Below are 23,724 nucleotides of genomic sequence, written 5' to 3'. Positions count from 1 at the left end.
AACCACTTTTCTCTTGCTGCCTTTAAGATTATCTCTTTGTCTTTAACCCTTGGCATTTTAACTATGATGTGTCTTGGTGTGAACCTCTTTGGATCCCTTTTACTTGGGACTTTCTGTGCTTCCTGGATTTGTAAGTCTATTTCTTTCACCAGGTAGGGAAAATTTTCTGTCATTATTTCTTCAAATAGGTTTTTTAATATCTTGCTCTTTCTCTTCTCCTTCTGGCATCCCCATAATGAAAATATTGGTCCACTTGACATTGTCCCAGAGGCTCCTTACACTATCTTCCTATTTTTGGATTCTTTTTTCTTTTTGCTCTTCTGATTGGGTGTTTATTGCTTCCTCATATTTCAAATAATTGATTTGATTCTTGGAATCCTCTACTCTACTGTTGAGCCCCTATAAATTATTCTTTATTTCAGTTACTGTATGCTTATTTTCTGACTGGTCCTTTTTCATGTCTTTGACATTCTCACTAAGATCCTTGAAAGTTTCACTAAGTCCCTTGAAGCTCTCATAAAGATCATTGAGCAACCACCCAGCCGATGTGGCTCAGTGGTTGAGTGTTGACCTATGAACCAGGAGGTCACAGTTTGATTCCCCGTCAGGGCATATGCCTGGGTTTCAGGCTCAATCCCCAGTGGGGAGCATGCAGGAAGAAGCGGATCAAAGATTCTTTTCCATCATTGATGTTTCTATCCCTCTATCCCTCTCCTTTCCTCTCTCTGAAACGAATAAAAACATTTTTAATGGGCAAGGGACCTGAATAGCCAATTCTCCAAAGATGACATACAGATGGCTAATAGACATATGAAGAGATGCTCAGTACCACTAACCATCAGAAAAATGTCAATTAAACCACAATGAGATATCACCTCACACCTGTCAGAATGGCTATAATCAATAAGTCAACAAAGAACATGTGTTGGCAAGCATGTGGAGAAACGGGAATCCCCATGCATTGTTTGTGGGAATGCAGATTGGTTCAGCCACTGTGGAAAGCAGTATGGAGGTTCCTCAAAAAATTAAAAATGGAACTGCCTTATGACCCAGTGATTCCACTTCTGGGAATATATCCAAAGAAATATGAAAAACCAACAGGAGCCCTAACCAGTTTGGCTCAGTGGATAGAATGTCGGCCTGTGGACTGAAGGGTCCCAGGTTCGATTCTGGTCAAGGGCATGTACCTTGGTTGCGGGCACATCCCCAGTAGGGGGTGTGCAGGAGGCAGTTGATCGATGTTTCTAACTCTCTATCCCTCTCCCTTCCTCTCTGTAAAAAATCAATAAAATATATTTAAAAAAAAGACCAACAGGAAGAATATAAGCACCCCTATGTTCGTAACAGTGTTGTTTACAATAGCTAAGATTTGGAAGCAGCACATCAGCAGACGAGTGGATAAAAAAGCGGTGGTACATTTACACAATGGAATACTACTCAGCCATAACAAAGAAGGAAATTTTACCTTTTGTGACAGCATGAATGGACCCAGAGGGTATTATGCTAAATGAAATAAACCAGTTAGAGAAAGACAAGTACCATATGATTTCACTTACTAGTATATGTGGAATCTAATGAACAAAATAAACTAACAAAATAGAAATGAACTCATAGCTGTCAGAGGGGAGTGAGGAGGAGGGCTGGGTGAAAAAGGTGAATGGATTAAGCAAAAATAAAAAAGCTCATAGGCAGACAACAGTATGAAGATTACCAGATGGAAAGGGGGATGGGGGGAGGCAGGAGAGGGTAAAGGGGGGCATAAATGGTGATAGAAAGAGAAATCAATACAATATACAGATGAGATATAATAGAATTGTACACCTTGAACCTATATAATTCTATTAACCAATGTCACGCCAATAAATTCAATAAAAAAGAAACACAAATAGATGCTTCAATTAAAATTAATTACATTACTTATTCATTTATTGATATTCCTATTACATAAAATTACATCTTTCTATTCCAACAACTAACGCTGTAGTTTTTACATATATTTATGATTTATGTAGAAATTTAAAATTTTATTTTTTAATGAATTACACTTATATCTGTTTTTAAATTTAAATTCACTCTATAAATCCTTAGAAAACCTGGAGTATCCTAGCCATATTTCTCTTAAAACAACATTCTAGAAATAAATGAAGCAAAAAAACTACATCTATTTAACATAAAAATAATTTATAGTATAAAATCAACTACTTTTTGGAGAGCTATAACTTTGTTAGATTCATAAAGTTAATAAATTGCTACAACTTGATTTGGATCTTACATGTGATATTTTGTTAGCTTTCTTCTTTAATATATTAAATGTCATTCTGATAGAATGATAAATGTGCATATATCTGAAGAAGTTTCAGGTAAATGTGCAAAGAAATACAGAAAAATTGCTTGGAACAGGGAAATGTGTTTTCGTCTTTCATTTAAAAAAATGTTTATTTCAGTGGGACTTGATGACAGATGGGAATATAAATGGCCAGGAGCCTATATGCTCTCAATTTGTATTTACCATCTAAGTCAAGAAAAACTTCAAAGTAGTTATATTTTAGGGATATTAGTTGTTCTAAATAAAATGACTTTTTGTATCAATTCAATTGAGTTGTAAATAGTTCATATAACACAGACTACTAAAAGTGCAGATTTAAAAGCAAGAAAGGCCAAAACCGGTTTGGCTCAGTGGATAGAGCGTCCGCCTGCAGAGTGAAAGGTCCCAGGTTCGATTCCGGTCAAGGGCATGTACCTGGGTTGCCGGCATTTCCCCAGTAGGAGATGTGCAGGAGGCAGCTGATCGATGTTTCTCTCTCATCGATTTTTCTAACTCTCTATCTCTCTCCCTTCCTCTCTGTAAAAAATCAATAAAATATATTTTAAAAAAAATAAATAAAAAAAATAAAAGCAAGAAAGGGGAAAACTAACTTTGTTGTGTGATAGCTATTAAAGGGCAGAGTGGAAAAAAATGAGAAAAGAGAGGTGGGCAGGGCCTGATCATAGAAGACTCTGTGAGCCATTATAACAAGCTGGCATTTTATTGAACTTATAGTAAAAGCCTATTCAATATTTTTTCTTTTAGCAGTAAACAATTTGATGTATATATATATATATATATATATATATATGCACATGATTTAAAAAGTCATGTGTACAAAAGTTACAACACAGAAAATTATAATTTAATGATATTAATATTTTAATAATTTTACTGTCGTAATTTAGTCCTTCAGCTTCTCTCCAGAAATATCCACTATCAACAGTGTCTTATGCATCTCCCCAAAATATATCTCATGCATATATGTAATTATGTATCTTCCCTCTAATTTTAACACAAATGGAACTATAATAGTCAATTTTTTCTGTTGCCTAGTTTTTTTTCCTAAAGAAAACATAATTTTTGTTCCCATTTTTAAATTTTTTCTTATCAGCCCATTGCATTATATAACATGCATGATATATTTGTTTTGGTGTTTTTTTTCTGTTTAACTACTGCTTATCTCACTACACTGTAAAATCCATAGAGGCAAGGACTTTGTCTTGTTGATGGCTGTGTAGCTAGTGCCCAGAACTTAGTATGAGCTCAAATCCTTGCTGAATGTAATAATGAATGAACCACTGATATCCTCCCATGTCAGCCCATATTCTACCATGTCATTCAATTGTACAAGTCACACTAAAGTTTTGTAACCATCTTTCAGTTTCTGGTTATAAAGGCTGCAATGTGGCAATGTATTCTTGTACATATATCTTTATGTGCATGTGTGAGTACATTTGTTATATATGCATTTTGAGTATATTCATTAGATGATTTCTTAGAAGGAACATTGTTAAATGAAGGTATGTGTGCTTTTAAATTTGATAGAGATAGCCAAATTGCACTCCTAAAAGGGGGTGCAAATTTAGAATACAGCAAAATAATATGTTTTCTCATATTCTTTCTGGTCATCAGCCTCAGATGCCAGGAGTAAACTAAACACGTCAGAGAGGATATTAAATGGATATTTCACCTCTTGGAAACGTGGGTTTAGTCATCAATAAAGTAGAGATGATAATGAAACCTATGTTGACTGTTCTTTAAAGAGAGGAAATTGTCTTTGGATTTGAAAATGAATAACAAATGAAAGTAAAAAACAATAGCCTCAATATACTTATCAAATCTATATAATAAAAGGCCTGTGGCCCGAACGCTGTTGAAGACTGGCGTGGGTGGGTAGGGCTGTGAGCATGGCGAGGCCGCATGGTTAGGTGGGGTCACACGATTTCATGTGCTGGGCTTCCAGTATATTAATATTTTAGCCGCTATTTTCTCATCGGCATAATTTAAGAATATGCATTTGCCCTCATTGGAAAAATTATAAACCTTTAACATTTTAAAGTGTTCTGACCTGAACTTTGACATAAAAGATGGCCCATAAAAGACAGTTCTAGATTATCTCTTTTTATTGTTAGATGATTTTTTAAGACAAAAAAGCACTTGGCAATAATAATGATTTTAAAAAAAAACTACTGGCTTTTAAACAGTTATTATAGATGATCATCATGCTAAGTATTTTCCAAATATTTATTTGATATTTATAGTTGTCCTTTTGAGTTATGCATTATTATTTTTTATTTTATTGATTTTTTACAGAGAAGAAGGGAGAGGGATAGAGAGAAATATCAATGAGCGAGAAACATCAATCAGCTGCCTCCTGCACACCCCCTACTGGGGATGTGCCTGCAACCAAGGTACATGCCCTTGACCAGAATCAAACCTGGACCTGGGACCCTTTAGTCTGCAGGCCGATGCTCTATCCACTGAGCCAAACCAGTTAGGGCTGAGTGATGCATTATTATTTCAATTGCACAAATGAAAACAAAACAAACCAATGCACAAAAGTTTTAAATAGTTTATCCAAGACTAGAAGTTAAGAATGGTGATCTCTGGTATTAGATTTGTCATTAACTTGTTGATGTCATTAAGCAATTTAATTTCTGTGTCTGTTTCTTGGTCAAGAAACAATAAGATGATAGATTGAATGGTCATATGTTCCTTTGAAGTTCTAGTATTTATAAATGTAATTGCTGAAAAAACCCATTCTAAACCGCATCATGATCAGCCCATACTACTCTTCATCAATTAGATAATTTAGCAGTTCTTTATGTGTAGCTGAAATCTTTCTTGATTTCATTTAAGCCCACTTATTTTAATCTGATCCTCTGCAGACAAAACAATATTCCACCAATACACAATAATTAATTCATTTTTATCCCATTTTCTGCTATACAGAAAAGGCAGAAATACAACTAGATTTCTCCCCTTTAGTAATTAAAAATTATTTGGCATACACTTTAACTTCTTCAAATCCTTTATTAAAATAGAGATTCAAATTAAACTTAATATTCCAATAAGAGTTTTAGGTAGGGAACTAAAGCCAAGTACCTTTATAAAGAAAGAATTTTTTCTTAATGCTTTAATATCATTGTATGCTTGACATGTTCCAGAATCATATGGATTTCATTCTTATCATTTTGTCACTGATACAGTTTATTACTTTTATTTATAAATATATTCAGTACTTGTATCTAGTTATTTTTCTCTTGCTATCTTATTTTGATATTATGGATATCTGTTTATATGTTTACTCATTCAATTTTATTCATTCTTGAAACTTTCCCCCCTAATTGTTTAAGTACATTTTATCGTAACAATAAAGATGTGATAAAGAAATTTGATAATTATAGCTTATTTCCTTTACATAGTTATTTAACACAATCATTGAATAAAATTGTCTTGTGGAACAAAGTCTTGTCAAATGTAGCATATCCACAAATCATTTATTTCTTCATCCTAGGTCAGTGATGGCGAACCTTTTGAGCTCAGCGTGTCAGCATTTTGAAAAACCCTAACTTAGTTCTGGTGCCGTGTCACTTATAGAAATTTTTTCATTTTTGCAACCATAGTAAAACAAAGATTTATATTTTTGATATTTATTTTATATATTTAAATGCCATTTAACAAAGAAAAATCAACCAAAAGAATGAGTTCGTGTGTCACCTCTGACACGCGTGTCATAGGTTCGCCATCACTGTCCTAAGTTATTGTCAAACTCTTGACAGATATTGTCTGTGTGTGGCCTGCCCCTAGTGTTCTGCTTAAAGTGATAGAGGCAATACCAAACTTCTTTATCTAGTCATTTCGGTTTTCTCATCTAGATTATTCTTTACATATTATTTTCAGTTAGAAATTGGAAAAAAATTCTTGATTTATTCATGAGGTTCCCATTGCAAAGCATGAAGTTTCTCAATTGTAGAGAAAATACCATGATGTATAAGGTCAGTGCACAATGCTGATATGATACTACATTCTGTTCTAAAACTGATCAATTATAGTGACTCCAAAGAAGAGTGATCAAAAGGGTCTCATCATAAAAAGGATGTTAAAGTAAACATGAGTTTGTAATTTAATAAGAGAAAATTAAAGAGGAATTCAGTTTTATCTCCTAATATTATAAGTAAGATTAATAAAGTTACAATATTTGTAACTGAGAAGGCCTATAAATGATCATAAATCTCATGCTGAAACATGTCTGTAGAATCCAGTTTAAGAACTCTTAAATCTCTGTGGATGGATAGCTTGGACTAGATGACCTATACAATTTTCTACATAACTAATTTATGTCAAAGGTGTGCTACTCTGTAGAACATTGGATTAGGTGGAACCATATGAAAGTGATTTTTTTTTTACCATTTTTGACCTACATTAATGATGCATAGTCTAACATAATATGGTAGGACTCACTATTAAATTCTGAATGTTCTAAATGTAGCATATTTATGGCTTCTGAGCTTAGAGGAATTTTTCCATGCTATCAAACAGTCTCTGGGCTAGTCTCTCAACCTTTCTTTTTACTGTCCACCTGTGTACTTCACTCATTTTTGCCATTCTGAATTTTACTTTAAGTGGGCATAAGCTAGTTTTTGCAATTCAAATATCCAACTGGTGAGTTTTAATATATGAAACATTCTGCTTTGGCCTCTTCTGATGATAAAACATGCTGGGATAGATGCTAGATATATCTGATGTGTCTCATAAAGGTCTGTAGTTCTGATGCTCAGAAAACTTCCCATGCTGCTTCCCCTTTGCTTCCTAAATGACAGCTGTACAGATCCTACCTATAGTTGCATTGGCTGTCATTTCTCTTTTGCAGAAACCATTAGCTCTTTGGTAGAGATAATGCCATAGTCTTATTTTTCTCTCTCTATTCAATAAAAGGTCATGCAGTGAATGCAAAAGAACAACTCCAATATGCTTAGTGCTGCCACCAGGAAGAGATATTTTGGTATGACTGTGAGGTCTCCCTTGTAGGTGTATCTTAGAGTTAGACATAGACCCTGCTATGAGGATTTGTGTTAAAGTAACTTAAGGAAGTGTTCCCAGGGGTTTACTGCAAGAGATAATGGGAGCCAAGGAAGGGTTCCATCTCCAGTAAAAATCTCTCAGATGGTATAGCTTCAGTCTGATCCTGCTGGAAAACTCTGGAGTGTAAATTATGCCTCATATTTATCCTTAGCCAAGGCTAGGGAGCTGCTCTTTCATACTGCTACACAGTACAGTCATTGGTTAAGGCTACTCTGAGCGATGGGCTCGCTAACTCCTAGGCCAGTGATGGTGAATCTATGACACGCATGTCAGAGGTGACACGCGAACTCATTTTTTTGGTTGATTTTTCTTTGTTAAATGGCATTTAAATATATAAAATAAATATCAAAAATATAAATCTTTGTTTTACGATGGTTGCAAAGATGAAAAAATTTCTATATGTGACACGGCACCAAAGTTAGGGTTTTTCAAAATGCTGACACGCTGAGCTCAAAAGGTTCGCCATCACTGTCCTAGATGCTTCAAAACCTTTTCATCTGTGAACAAAAGCAGATCCAACAGCTCGGGAGGAAAGGGGAGATGGACGGTACCTCTAAAATACGGTAAAAAGGGATTTGAGGGGACCTGGTTGGAGCATGAACATTAACAATTACAGAGTGTCTATAAGCTGACTATTGGGTAGGACTTTATTGCTATCGCATACTGATAGAAGCACAAAGAAACAATAAAGACACCTTTAAGAAGTGTGTAGAAACCTAATTAGGAAGTTGAAACTAAAACTAAAGTCATGGTGAACCAATGCTATTCAGTTCCCAAAACTTGTTGGATAGAGGGTTTGAATCCCACAGTTGTCATCCTACTTCCTGTCTGTTGAATGAGTAATAAAGCACAATGAGAGCAGTGACTGTCAGTGGAAAGGGCATTTGAAGTTCTCACTGGCAAATTAGCGCAGAAAAAGCCAGTTTCTTTTCCTTTTATTCCATGACACAAAAAGAAAGGTTTGCCGCTATAGAATCAAAAGCTGAGTTAGGCATCAAAGCTAAAAGGACAAAATATTATAGAAGGACTCAATCCTTAGCTGCTCATTATTCCTTTGTAAAGACTTTAGTTTCAAAGGAGTCTCATATGTGATTATAATAATCTATGGACAAATTGTTATATGTTACATGTGAGATGGGTCTCATTGTAAGAGCTGCCAGTTCGTGAAGACTAAAGCTGTAAAGGTTTATTCAAATGGAGCAGTGACCCAATAGAGAACCTCTCATTCAATATCTTGTGGCTTGAACAGGAACTATTAAATATGTCAGGAAGACAAAGAGTCAATATAAAGTACATAAAACTTTATAGGATTTTTTTTCTTGAGAAATACAGTCTTCTTTCTTTAAATAAAGGACTCTGGGAAGACTCTTGGCAGCTTCAACAGCATATAAAAATACTCATTTTGCCAACATCGTGAACTTGTGTTGACCTGAATCACAATGACCCATAATCTTCTGTCATATGGGAATTTAATCTCTATTATCTGCAACTGCAAACAATATAATTCCATTATATAAATGAACTTTTTTGGTACATATGAGGTGTTTACTCCTTAAATGAAGACAGAAAAGTTTTTTTTCAAGAAAATCTAAACCTCAGATAAAGTAAGTTATTATACAGTAGAAGGCAATGATCCATCTTTATTGAACACTCTTTAAAACAAATGATTGAGTTTTGCTTTCTCACATGTCTTTTTCAATACTGGTCTTTCCTTTCCCTAACTTCATAGGAAATACCTATATTCAGAGACAATTTTTAAAATTCATTTACCACATATACCAGCAGTTTGACTTTAAAAATATTTCAAATACAAAAACTGAGGTCATGAAAGGTTCAGTGTTCAAAGTCACTAATCATCTGAGATATGCAAACCAAAACAATACTGAGGTACCATCTCACACCTGTCAGAATGGCTATCATCAACAAATCAACAAAGGACAATTGCTGGAGAGGATGTGGAGAAAAAGGAACCCTCTTGCACTGCTGGTAGGAATGCAGACTGGTGCAGCCACTGTGGAAAACAGTATGGAGTTTCCTCAAAAAGTTAAAAATGGAACTCCATTTGACCCAGTAATCTCACTTCTAGGACTATATCCCAATAAATCAGAAACACCAATCAGAAAAGATATATGCACCCCTATGTTCATAGCAGCACAATTCACCATAGCTAAGATTTGGAAACAGTCCAAGTGCCCATCAGCAGATGAGTGGATTAAAAAACACAATGGGATACTATGCTGTTGTTGAAAAAAAAGAACTCTTATCATTCGCAACAGCATGGATGGACATGGAGAGCATTATGCTAAGCGAGTAAGCCAGGCAGAGAAAGGTAAGTATTACATGATAGCACTCATTTGTGGAATATAATGATCAACATAAACTGATGAACAAAAATGTATCCAGCCGAAACCAGTTTGGCTCAGTGGATAGAGCGTTGGCCTGCGGACTGAAGGGTCCCAGGTTCGATTCCGGTCAAGGGCATGTACCTGGGTTGCGGGCATATCCCCAGTGGGAGATTTGCAGGAGGCAGCTGATCGATGTTTCTCTCTCATCGATGTTTCTAACTCTCTATCTCTCTCCCTTCCTCTCTGTAAAAAATCAATAAAATATATTTTTTAAAAAATGTATCCAGGGACAGAGAAGCATCAAACAAACCGTCAAACCTCAGAGGGAAGGCAGGGGAGGTTGCTGGTGGATAAGAGATCAACTAAAGCAGTTGTAGGCATGCATATAAGCATAACCAATGGACACAGACAGGGGGTGAGGGCATGTTCTTGAGGGGTGGGAGTGGCCAGGGAAAGGTCAATGGGAGAAAAAGGAGATATGTAATACTTTAAACAATAAAGAATTCAAACATTTTAAAAAGGAAGAAAGGGCCTAGCCAGTGTCGCTCAGTGGTTGAGCATCAACCTATGAACCAGGTTAAGCATTGACCTGTAAACCAGGAGGTCACGGCTCAATTCCCTGTCAGGGCACATGCCTAGGTTGCGGGCTGAATCCCCAGTGGGAGGCAGCCGATCAATGATTCTCTCTCATCATTGATGTTTGTATCTCTGTCTCCTTCTCCCTTCCTCTGTGAAATCAATAAAAATATATTTAAAAAATATATAGACCTAATTACTGGACAGAACAAAAGCCCGCCAGGCATAATGTGGTAAATTTCTTAAATATCTCTAGAAGTCATCCAAGAATGTTTAGTGGTTAGGAAACGAAGATGTACAAATATATTCTATATTTTGCATCATATCACTGAGACTTAAAACAATTCCCAGGTAATAAAAACCTGTCCCTCCCAATCTCCAGTGCCATACTCAGGCATTTAGGATACTGTTTACCTCCGTCATCCTAGATCCTATTGCAAGAAGTCATCAATGAGGTTCAGCACGATTTATAGGAAGAAGAGTTAGTTGAAGTCCCTGTGAACTAAACAGTGGCCTAGAGCCTAGGAGTGAGCATATAGCTCTATGGCAAGATTGTGAAAATGTGTTTGTTCCTGCCCTACAAAACCCAAGACAATGAAACTGTGCTACAGTGTATGTGATTGAGTTAGGAAAAATAAACTTCAGAAAGCACCAGTACTACTGTCCAGATCCATGCAGGGTCTTAATAGTAGTGTTAAAGTATGCACGAGTAAGAATATGCATGAGAAAAAAATAATAACACACTGTAAATCATCTCTCTCCTTTTGCACAGAGTTAGAAGTAAACAATAACGAAAAATCTCTTAAGTACTGGGAATCACTATTTACTGATTGTTGTTCTTCCTTTTCATCATTTTTCCTATACATCACAGGCTACCCACCCCTTCTGTAATTTTTCTGTCCATCCAATCCCCAGTGTCCAATTCCTCTCTGAAACTTGGAAGTTTCTAAATTCAAACATTTAAAGTCATTGAATAATTGGCCTTCCCTGCATTATCTTAGCCAAGAATTAGTACTTCAATCCTTTCAAATGTAAAGTGAAAAGTGGAAATTTAGATATTGCCAAGCAAGTGGAAATACATTTTGAGTTATTGATACATTTGAAGACTCTTTATCCATGAAAATATACTTGATTTAGTCTGTTTTAGGTGATTGGATGGCTCGAACCAGAAGGTTAAATCTTCTTTGTCCTTGTTCTCCTAGGAACAAACCCTGGGGAGGGGAGGTCAGTACGGATGGCTTTGCTGAAGGCTAGATCCAATATCTTGCTGGAGGGGAGGCAACAGCTTCTTTGACCAAATTTTATTAGAAGAAGATGGAGTCCTGTCTTAGAAGTAAATATCTATAGGTTGGCTAGTGCCTTTGCATTGGGCTAATAGAGGAATTCTTATAGTCAGCAGTGAATAAAGGCATCATTTTTGTGGTAATTTTGAATGGTAGTGGCATAGCAGTTCATAGCAAAGGCAGAAATTAAATGTGCATGCACATGTGCACCCTCACACACCACATATCAGTTAGCAGAAGCAGTGAGTCAGTATAGGTGTTGGCATTAAGGTAAGAGTAGAAGGAAGGTACAGTGGTAGCAAAAGCAGAAACAGTAAGTAGGAATAGAGACAGGGAATAGTTCAGCCTAATGTTGTATCTTTTGATTGTGAAACACTAGGTCACTTTTCTTGAATGGGGTGACAAAGCAACAGGTCATTAGAGCTACACCATCCTGAATTGCATGAATGCTCTTCAGTAGGTCCACTCTAAAATTAAATGCCATTAACTAAAGCAACTGAAGAAAAATTAATCTAGTGCAATGATTTCAATCAGCTCAATCATTTACTATACAAGCTTTCATCATGTAAAAATATATCAGTCAGTAGTATTTTATTTTATTAAAACAAGCTGTATATTTACCTTATGTGCTTGAATTAAAATTATATAGGCATAGCTGAAACAGTATATCAATCCTTTCAACAATTTCCTATTGAAAGATCTTTTAGAAAGAGCCTTTGTTCTCTGAACCCTTTTTAAAAATGTATTTATTGATTTCAGAGAGGAAGAAAGAGGGAGAAAGAGAAATATCAATGATGAGAGAGAATCCTGGATCGGCTGCCTCCTGCACACCCCTTACTGGGGATCCAGCCCACAACCCAGGCATGTGCCCTGACCGGGAATCCAACAGTGGCCTCCTGGTTCATTGAAACAATATTGATCACTGATTCCTAGAAATGTTCTTGCCCCTTAAGTTCTCTGATAATATTTTCTCTTTGTGTTTCTCATAATTTCGTAGTCATCCCTCCTCTTTTCTGTCCCTCCTGAAGACCAGTCCTCCTCTGTATACAAGTAATATTTGAGGTCATCAGGCTTAGTTATATACTTATTTTTCTTTTATCCTATATTCAAAGTCGACCGTTTTACTTGGTTTCAATTGTCATAGATACAGCAATGACTCCTTCACTTACATTTCTAGCCTAGGACTCTGAGCTCCAAATCCTATACTTTTTTTTTTAATCCTCACTCGGGGACATTTCTTCCATTGATTTTTAGAGAGTGGAAGGGAGAGGGAGAGACAAACACTAATGTGAGAGTCACATCGATTGGTTACCTCCCGCATGCCCCTGACCAGGGCTGGGAGCCTGCAACCAAGGTACGTGCCCTTGACCAGAATCAAACCTGGGATCCTTCAGTCCATAGGTCAATGCTCTATCTACTGAGCCAAACCTGTTAAGGCCCTATACTTGTTTTTTAATATTATGGCAAGCCCAGCCGGCATGGGTCAGTGGTTGAACATCGATCTATGTACCAGAAGGCCAATGGTTTGATTCCCGGTCAGGGCTCATGCCTGGGTTGCAGGTTCGATCCCCAGTGGGGGACATGACAGGGAAAGCCTATCAATGTTTTTCTCTCATCACTGATGTTTCTATATCTCTCTTCCTCTGTGAAATCAATAAAAATATATTTTTTAAATATGGTGGCAAAATATAAAGAATGTAACATTTAAAGTTTTAACGATTTCAAAGAGTAGAGTTCAGTAGCATGCAGTGCGTTTACATTGTTGTACATCCATCACCATCACCGATCTCCAGAACTTTTTCATCTTCCCAAATTGAAACTTCATACCCATTAAACAATAACTCCCATTACCCTCTCCCTCCAGCCCCCAGCAACTACCATTCTACTTTCTGTCTATATGAATTTGCATATGTGGAATAATACAATATTTGCCCTTTTGTGTCTGTCTTATTTTATTTGGCATTATGTTTTCAAAGTTCATCCATGTTGTAGCATGTACCCGAATTTCATTTACCCATTCATCTGTCCATGGACATTTGTGTTGTTTTCATATTTTAGCTATTGTAAAAAAAATGCTACTGTGAACATTGGTATACAAATATCTGTTCAAGGTCTCTGCTTTCAGTTCTTTTGTGGAACCAACATACTATATATTTTCTATATACTTCTCTTTATATTTGAATTTGGCCTTGACTCTTCAAAACAAAATAAAATAAAATGTCTTATCTTTGCCTCAAAATATGGTCCTTCATTAGTGTTCCTTTGAAGAATGGCAGGCATATAAACCAGAAAATAAGAAGTCACCCTTGATTGAACCCTCTTCCTTACCTTTCATATCATTGCCTTGTCAGTTTTAACTCAAATATTCCTTAAATCCACTTATTTATGTCTATCCTTATCACTATTTCTCTAGAAAGAGTTCTCATTATCATTTTGATTATGGCAATGGCTTTCCAATTGGTTTACTCATATCCATTCTTACCTTTTCTCCTTACAAGCACTGCTCTGCAATATGACCAGAAAGTTCATAAATTATCATGTCACCCACATGTTGAAAAATAAGTATTCAGTGGTTTAACATTATTAAGATAAAGATCACAGTACTTAATATGGTTGGCAAAGCCAAGTCTGATCTGGCCTCCACTTCCTCAGCTTCAACTCTCACAAAATCTACCTCTTTTTCTGATCTCCCATCATACTGAGCTTCCTTGGGTTTTTAATGGGTCTCCTACCTGGAACAGGGACATGGTGTATATTCACTCTAACTAGGACCCTACCCTCTATTCTTTATCATCACGACATGGAAGTTATCCTTCACCCCTAAGATCAGATTAAACTCCCTTATAAGCTCATATTAATGCATTTTTCTTTTTTAACATCTATATAATAAAAGGTTAATATGCAAATTGTCCCTTTGGGAGCTCGGCTGACCGGGAGTTTGACCGCTGACTATGACATGTGCTGACCACTAGGGGGTGGCACAGAATGAAGGAAGGCCCCAGCCAGCACCCAGTAGCCGGGGGAAGGAAGGCCCTGATCAGCCCTGATTGCCGGCCAGGCCTAGGGACCATACCCATGAACACATTTTCTGCAGCGGGCCTCTAGTCTTATCATAAGATGCATTTCTAAATTTTATTGCGTTTTTTTAAATTAAAATACCAGAGGCCCGGTGCATGAATTCGTGCACTAGTGGGGTCCAGCCGGCCCACCCGATGGGCATCATTGGGGGTGGGCCAGCTGGGGCAAGGGGTCGTGGGCATTATGGTCGTTCCACCATTTAGTCAGTTTGCATATTACTTTTTTATTATATAGGATATCTTACCCATTAGAATATAAGGTTCAGGAGGTCATCATCATGTCTACCTTTTTGAACTTCTATATATAGAACAGATAACACAGTTCCTAATACAGAATAGATACTCGGTGCTTGTGGGATGAAGGAATAAATTGATTTATGTCTCTATGGTTTCCCCAGAATTCAGGTGTTCTTCTCAGATAAGGGTCTTGCATTGCCCTATTCATGTTGGCATCCCCAACATCTACCACATTTAGGGATCAATCATGTTTGCTGAACTGAACACCATAATTCTACATTCAACAGAGCTTTAAAAATTAGCCAGAAGCATACCCTTTGTCCACAGTTTCTAGTCTTCTCTGTAAGAATATCCTTCAAACCATGTTCCTTTTACTTGGTAGAGTAGTTATCCCACTCTTTCTTTTTCATAGAGGAAAAGGACAGCATTTTATTTAGGCAGGAAATGAAGACAAATAGGAAGAAAAAAGTCTGCAAAGAGCTGTGCTTTTATATGTGCATCAGAGGTACTATTGCTAGGCTTTCTGTCTGTCCTTTAACAGAGGTGATACATTCTATTTTTCCAGACTACACTCTCTTCCTTAGACACTAGTTTTCTAATCTTCACTCATTCTAATTCTCTAAGCAGAGAAAGCCTATCGTATTAATATTATTTTTACTAATATGACTTACATTCTTGGTGGGAATAAGCAGAGAGCGCAAAATAGATGAAAACACCATGTATTGAAAATCATAAATGCTTAAAGAGGTTATGTTACAGACATACACACAAAGTCATATTTTTTTCTTTATTTAACCTCTTATATAATGATACATGTGTGTTCCAATTTTACAGAAAACTATTAAACCAAGGCATAAAGAAGTTAACTTAATGTCACTCAACATAAAAGTAGGAAAGTATGTCTGACTAAAAGTTTACACTTTTAACTACTATGCTACCCCAAATTACTAAACAAATAACTTACTTGATTCTGACAATCACCCATATTTGGAAAAGTGTAGAAATTTGTGAGTTAAGATTGATGATTTAGGGTGTAAGCTCCAGATGCAGGCTGCCTGGTTTGATATTTAATATCTTCTACTTTCTAGTTGTGCAATCTTGGGCAAGACATTTAAACACTGTGCCTCGACTACCTGATCTAAAAAACAGGAATACATATAAAGCATTATGAAAAATAAATGAGTTAATTATATCTGAAGCATTTAGAAAAATACTTGGCATATAGTAATGTTGTTAAACATTCTTAAGTGGCTCAGAACTATTTGGCATGTAGAAGAGACTCAGTAAAAGTTAGTAATTATTATTATTGCTAATATTACTCTTACCCTCAAGTTGTATAAAACTAAGATTGGCCCTAGTTGGTTTGGCTCAGTGGACAGAGTGTTGACTTGCAAACTGAAGGGTCCCGGGTTCGATTCCAGTCAAGGGTATGTATCTCAGTTGCAGACTCTATCCCTGGCCCTGGTCAGAGCATGTGTGGGAGGCAATCAATTGATGTGTCTCTCTCACATTGATGTTTCTCTCTACCTCTTCCTCTCCCTCCCACTTTCTCTAAAAAATCAATGAAAAAATATCCTTGAGTGAGGATTAACAAAAAAACAGCAATTAAACAAACAAACAACAACAAAACAACTAAGATTAATCTCTGGATTTTTTAGGAGTTTCAAGAAAATAAATTATAGTCATATAAATATAAGTGATAAATATGAGGATACTTCTTAGCTGTCTTGCTTTAGGGGTGGCCGTATGTGTATGCAATGTGTGTCTTTTGAGGGAGGGGATGAAGTTACCCAAAACTTCTCAGGGACTTGTGGGCATTCTAGTAGGTCTCAGTTAAATATTTAAGTCAAGATGTCCTGAGGAGAAATTTCATCTCTCCTCAAACTAAAATAGTGTAGAAGAGTTGCTAGTTTTGTAACTAATTCAAATAATATGCAGAGACTTTTTTTCTTATCACTCCAACTGAAAATCAAAGTTGACAGGTGAAAAGGCAATGTGAGAGATTTGGAGGAACTAACCATGAATTACACTTTATCTGAAATTGAGGGATTATATTTATCAAATATAAAGGGTTTACCCTGCAGTTGTCTTGGCCTCGAGTCTTCAGACTGCATTAGTCAGAAATAACTTTTTGCCAACTGTGTTTATTCCTGCTATAGGTGAAGGCCATTTTCTCAAAGTGATTAACTGGCAGTAGTACTCAATCCATTTATCCTTCTCAGAAGCTCCTATTGTAATGCATTGCATTACTCTCTCCCTTCTGTGAAGCTACAAATAGGCAGTAGCTGTGAGAACTTGAGTTCTGAGTTTCTTAAAAATGAAAGTCTGAGACCTAATGAAATTGCTCCAACATAATGTTGGGAGTGTTTGGGAAAATGTAGTGTTCTTCATCTTCTTGAGTGGTTTGCTTGGCAGATGTATTTGAACTGATCACATGCCAGGGCAAATGATTTGAATGTCACCAAATAATTAATTAGGATAAGCTAGAAGTCCTAGCCAATGCAATGCTCCAAAGTGATTACCGAAATAAGCCAGGCCCTCAGCTTTGGGTTACCTCCATCTACCTTTGGCTAAGCTGAACTGCACAAACTGAGCGTTCAAAGAACATTTTCACACTAATAACATTAACGGATTATTTCACAGCAATTCAACCAAAACCAAACACTCTATTTGATATGGAATCTTTATATGTTTTGAAATTGTTTTGTTATAATGTGTCGGCATGCTTTTCTCTAAGTCATGTAGTTTCTAACATTGTATACATAATTTTGTGTTGCCTCAGGGAGTTGTTTACATTCTGAAGATTTTAGTCCTATATTAAGATAGACTGTTTATGAGTTGAATTAAAACTTCCTTTAGCTTAGCATGTAAAAGTCAATACTTCATTCTGGGCTCATTGTTCTAAAAATTGACATTCTCTGAGACTTCACTGAACACAATTTATAGTTTATTTTGAAAATGACACTCCCTAAATATATTAATACTACCAAGTAATTGCATGTTTTAGTTAGAATTAAGTTGAAAGTGACAGAGTCCTAGCTGGTTTGGTTCAGTGGATAGAGCGTTGGCCTGCAGACTGAAGGGTCCTGGGTTTGATTCTGGTCAAGGTTGTGGGCTCTATCCCCAGGAGGGGGCATGCAGGAGGCAGCCAATCAATGATTCTCTCTCATCATTGATGTAACTATGTGTCTCTACCTCTCCCTTCCTGTCTGAAATCAATAAACATATTTTTTTAAAAAAAGAAAGTGACAGCCCTGACTGGTTTGGCTCAGTGGATAGAGCAGCGGCCTTTGGACTGAAAGGTTCCAGGTTTGATTCCGGTCAAGGGAATGTACCTTGGTTGCAGACACATCCCCAGTAGGGGGTGTGCATGAGGCAGCTGATCAATGTTTCTCTCCCATCGATGTTTCTAACTCTCTATCCCTCTCCCTTCCTCTCTGTGAAAAATTAATAACATATATTTTTTTAAAAAAAGAAAGTGACAGAGAACAGCTAAAATTAGCCTTAGCAAATAGGAATGAGCAGTCTGGAGAAAATGCAAAGACCAGATGCTGGAGGCTAAGGACAGTAGTAAGCATAATAAATTCAAGAAGCTCGTCGGAAGGCTGGCTGAAAATCTGCATATTATCACCTACTGCTGAACAGCTGTAGGCATTTCCCCTAACCTGATAATCTCTTCCTGTTTACCAAACTTATTTTTGATATTCCTGTTTGCATTCCTAAAGGGCCAGTGTGTTTTCCAGCAAATAAAAAGCCATAGGTCTGGAGATTCAGAGAGACCACTTCACTAGAGAGTGGAGCCTCCGTCTGGCTCCCCTAATGTCTTCCAAATTTATATTTCTTGTCTAGTCTCTATTCATTTATGCATAGCCCTTCTCCAGATTCCTGAACCCTTGCTGCAAAAAAAGACTGCAGCAACCAGATATAGCTATTCAGGAACTCAGGAATATCTCTAGTTCTCAGATTTATTTTCTCCATCTTTTGGCTCTACTTTCTCTGGGTGAATATCATTAAAATTAGGTTCTCACCCAGCTGAAGATTAGAAACTATTATCAAGAGAAGATGGAATAGATGGGAGATAGATTAAAATGTTCACTCTCTTTAGAAATGGATTATTTTTGTGTTTTAGGAGTGTTTCCACTTTAAGGCTGCAAATTTGGAGTATGGAAGGGAAGAGAGGCCTAGACTTTGAAGAGAGTTTCAGTTGTGTGTTTATTACATGAAATCAAAGTTCTTCTTTGATTTAGAAATAATCTATAATATCAGGGAAGGTTTTAAGAAGCAGATAAACAAACAAATGAATGAACAAACAACAAAACAGAACTCAGGAGGTGTGGTAGCAAAAAAGCAGAAAAAATTTTTAAAAACCACAGTGAAACTAAGATGGAAGAGTCATGAAGTTGAGACCAGAGAAACTTGCTTCTCAGTATCTTTTTTAGAAATTTTGGGTAGGTGATTTAGACTAGTCAACCCTGGGAAATTAAAATAATCATTCTCCAAGAAAGAAATAAACACTTGAGTGTTGGGAATAAAACTCAAAGCCTTATAGATAATCAGAGTTAGAGCCCTGGCTGGTTTGCTCGTCGTCAGAGCATCAGACATAGGGTTGCAGGTTTGATTCCCGGTCAAGGACAGATACCTTGTTTTAAGCCTGAATCCTTGGCCCTGGTTGTGGTGTGAACTGGAGGCAACCAATCAATGTGTCTCTCTCACATTGATGTTTCTCTCTCCCCCATACTCCTCCTTCCCCTCCAGTCTCTCTAAAAAAATCAATGGAAAAAATATCCTTGGTGAGGATTAAAAAAAAAAAAAGATAATCAGAGTTACATTACACAGTAACTATACATGTTTCCTATGTAATTTGGCAAATATGTAGATAATGAAAGGGCGAGGGCTACGCCCTCCATCTTGCCCCAGGGCGAGGGCTACGCCCTCCATCTTACCCCAGATCCTCCATTTATTGGGCAGCAGCCTTAGCCATGTACTCAGCAAGGAGCTTCTTCCCGGAAGCCCAAGCCTCTGCTAGCCACACCTAGGATTTATTTAAACTAACCAATGACAATCAAGGGAAGTGCGCGCCATAGATACAACCACATCCTGTGTAACAAGACACCAACTTGCGCCCGGCCAGTCGGCAGGGCCCACAGTCCTCTCTCCTCCCTTTACTCCAACCCCCCTATAAAACCCCTCTCCACACAGAGCTAGCTCTCTATGCCTCCTGCCGCTGTGTTGGTGAGTGTGGTCGGGGGGCTGAGCTAGCTCAAATAAAGACTCTTTGCTTTTGCATTGGACTGGGCTGTCTCCCTGGTGGTCTTTTGGGGATCCTGAAATCTGGGCATAACAATATTTCCCCTTATTGTTTGATAATATCTTTTTTTATGTGTGTGTGATAGAGTAAGGCAATACAAATATTATTTTTTTAAATAAGCATTTCTTATTTTTAAAATCATCCCAAATTTAATAAGAAGACATGGCAAACCTAATTGACGTTTAATTTGACTACCTGGTTTGGCTCAGTGGATAGAGTGTCAGCCTATGGAGTGAGAGATCCCAGGTTCAATTCCAGTAATGGGCACATGCCTGGGTTTCAGGTTCGATCCCTAGTAGGGGGTGTGCAGGAGGCAGCTGATCAATGATTCTTCCTCATCATTGATGTTTATGTCTCTCTCTTCCTCTCCCTTCCTCTCTGAAATGAATAAAAATTTATATATTTAAAAAATTGGCCCTAACCAGTTTGGCTCAGTGGATAGAGCGTCAGCCTGTGGACTCAAGGGTCCCAGGTTCGATTCCAGTCAAGGGCATGTACCTTGGTTGTGGGCACATCCCCAGTAGGCAGTGTGCAGGAGGCAGCTGATCGGTGTTTCTCTCTCATCGATGTTTCTAACTCTCTATCCCTCTCCCTTCCTTTCTGTAAAAAATCAATAAAATATATTAAAAATTAAAAAAAAATGTTTTGTAGGATCTTTAAATGTCTTTATTATATTAACCTATGTCTGTTCTCCATACTGAAATATATTTTCTTATTTTTTTTTAAATAAACATTTCTGATACCATCTTCAGGTTGATTAGTGGTGGATGTTTTCAGAGCAGCGGAACTGCAGACAGTGGGCCCCTCACTGTCTCCCATGAAAGCCTGAACTGACTGTGTAGCTTTCTCCCTTTGTCTCCTAACCACATCCACCAATGAGAATGTTAATTCACCAGCTGCCCGCCTTAACAGATCCAAGAACAAGGGGAAAGCCAGTTCAGAAATTAATGTGGAGCTGAGGGAAGCTAAGAAGGGTGACCAGATGCTCAAAGGAGAAATGTCAGCTCATTTCCTGATGATGCTACTTCTCCAAGGCAGGAAAACCGCAACAACAGGGCACTGTAAATTGCTCTGTTGAGGACATGGTTGAAGGCATAAATAGCAAGGATTTGGAAAGCCAGCTCCAAGCTATTCAGGCTGTGAGGAAACTACTTTCTAGAGAAAAACAGTCACCCATAGACAACATAATCCAGGCTGGTTTGATTCCAGACTGTGTGTCCTTCTTGGGCATAATTGATTGTAGTCCCATCCAGTTGGAATCTGCTTGGGCCCTAGCTAGCATTGCTTCCAGGGCATCGGAACAGACTAAGGCTGTAGTAGATGGAGATGCTATCCCAGCATTCATTTCTCTGTTGGCATCTCCCCAGGCTCACAACAGTGAACAAGCCACATGGGCTCTGGGAAACATTGCAGGTGATGGCTCAGTTTTGTGAGACTTGGTTATCATATATGCTGCAGTTGACCCACTATTGGCTTTTCTTGTATTTCCTGGGATGTCATCTTTTCATCTTTACTTACATAACGTGGTTACTTGTTGGGGAGCATGAGACTTGGTTGAAAAGTTTGTAAGGAGGACATTCTGAGAAAAGGGAAGTGTGTGGAAGGCCGCCTGCCCTGTTTATCGGAATTCCAACTTAGGGGAGACTTAGGAGAGTGCCGAAGGCGGCGCCCCTAATTATTCCTTGACCTTTCCAAACAAGTCTGTGCATGTGCAGACCCCTGGGTGTTTACTAGAATCCTTATGCTTAATCCATGGGTGCCCTTGCCTAGAGGACAATGTAAACACAAGTGTCCTCCTGAGATTACTCACCCTACTGATTGTATCTAAAGATAAAAATTCCAATAAAGGCTAACGAGGCAGGCAATTGAGGCTGCTCTGGCTGCTAGAGCCAGGGACCCCTTAGCCCTCTCTTTCACAGTCAAACTGTGTCTGAGTAATCCGCTCATCCATCATCCAGGGGCTGCTGTACAGCTTCGGCAGTTACTTATGTCATTTTACCTGGACACTTTTAAACCTCTATCGCAACAACAATCTTTCACCCCCATTAGATGTTATTGAGCAGATTCTTCCTACTTTAGTTTGTCTCCTACATGATGAGGATCCATAAATACTAGCAGATAGCTGCTGGGCCATTTCCTACCTTACTGATCATTCAAATGAATGATTGAAATGGTCATGAAAGCAGGAGTTGTGCCCCAAATTGTGAGGCTTCTAAGAGCTTCTGAATTGCCAATCGTGACTCCTGCACTAAAGCCATAGGAAATAATCTCACTGAGACAGATAAACAGACTCAGGGTTTAATATATGCGGGAGCACTTGCCGTCTTTCCCAGCCTGCTAATGAACTCCAGAACTAATATTCACAAGGAGGCTACATGGACAATGTCAAACATCACAGCTGGCCTCCAGGACCGGATATAGCAAGTTGTGAATCGTGGATTAGTCCCATTCCTCATTGTTGTTCTTTCTAAGGCAGACTTTCAGACACAAAAGGAAGCTGTATGGGCTGTGGCCAATTCTACAAGTGGTGGAACAGTTGAAGAGATTGTATACCTCGTTTATCATGGCATAATAGAACTGATGAACTTCTTAACTATGAAAGATAGCAAAATTATTCTGGTTATTCTGGATGCCATTTCAAAAATCTTTCAGGCTACTGAGAAACTTGGTGAAACTGAAAAACTTAGTGCATACAGTGATGGAAGAATTTGGAGGTTTGGACAAAATGGATGCTCTACAAAAGCATGAAAACAAGTCTGTGTACAAAGCTTCATTAAAATTGATAAAGAGCCCTAGCTGGTTTGGCTCAGTGGATATAGTGTCAGCCTGTGGACTGAAGGGTCCCAGGTTCAATTCCAGTCAAGGGCACATGCCCGGGTTGCAGCCTTGATCCCCAGTTGGGGGCATCCAATCAATGATTCTCTCTCATCATTGATGTTTCTATCTCTCTCTCCCTCTCCCTTCCTCTCTGAAATCAATAAAAATTAAAAAATAAATTAAAAAATTGATAACGAAACCCATGGACACAGGCAATAGGGTAGTGAAGACCTGGGGGGTGGGTAGGGGCTGGGAGGAGGTAGGTAAATGCGGGGGGGGGAGATATCTATAATACTATCAACAATACAAAATATATTTTAAGAAATTGATAGAGAAGGATTTCTCTGTAAAGGAAGAGGAAGATCAAAATGTTATGCCATAAACTACCTTTGAAGGATGGCACTCCTGGGAATTTTAACTGTTAGATTGTACAGCTGAGGCATAAATTTGTTTGTTGTGTACTATGTTTCATACAGGTTTGTCTTACTGTTTCTCTACCAAGAACCGTTTTTAAATGTAGTTTGTTATTGTGACAACAAACTATACGTGAACAGTTCCAAACTGTACACACTGTATGAAGTGCTGCCTCTCAATAGGTTTCTTATTTCTATGTGGAAATTCATAGGATGCAGTGTCCTTTAAATGAAGATTAAATTTTTAAAAAGCATTTCTCTTATGATCTTGTTTT

The 23,724-nt window shown here is 37.7% G+C and overlaps 1 pseudogene; it reads left to right on the top strand.

Moving 5' to 3' along the window:
- The window catches only part of LOC132223698 (importin subunit alpha-1-like), a 54,239-nt pseudogene extending 30,785 nt beyond the window's left edge, over positions 1 to 23,454 (top strand).
- Positions 23,455 to 23,724: the final 270 nt, after the last annotated feature.

This window comes from Myotis daubentonii, chromosome X (assembly GCF_963259705.1).
Source record: "Myotis daubentonii chromosome X, mMyoDau2.1, whole genome shotgun sequence".
Classification (NCBI taxonomy): domain Eukaryota; kingdom Metazoa; phylum Chordata; class Mammalia; order Chiroptera; family Vespertilionidae; genus Myotis; species Myotis daubentonii.
This window is presented reverse-complemented; position numbering and strand designations above follow the sequence as displayed.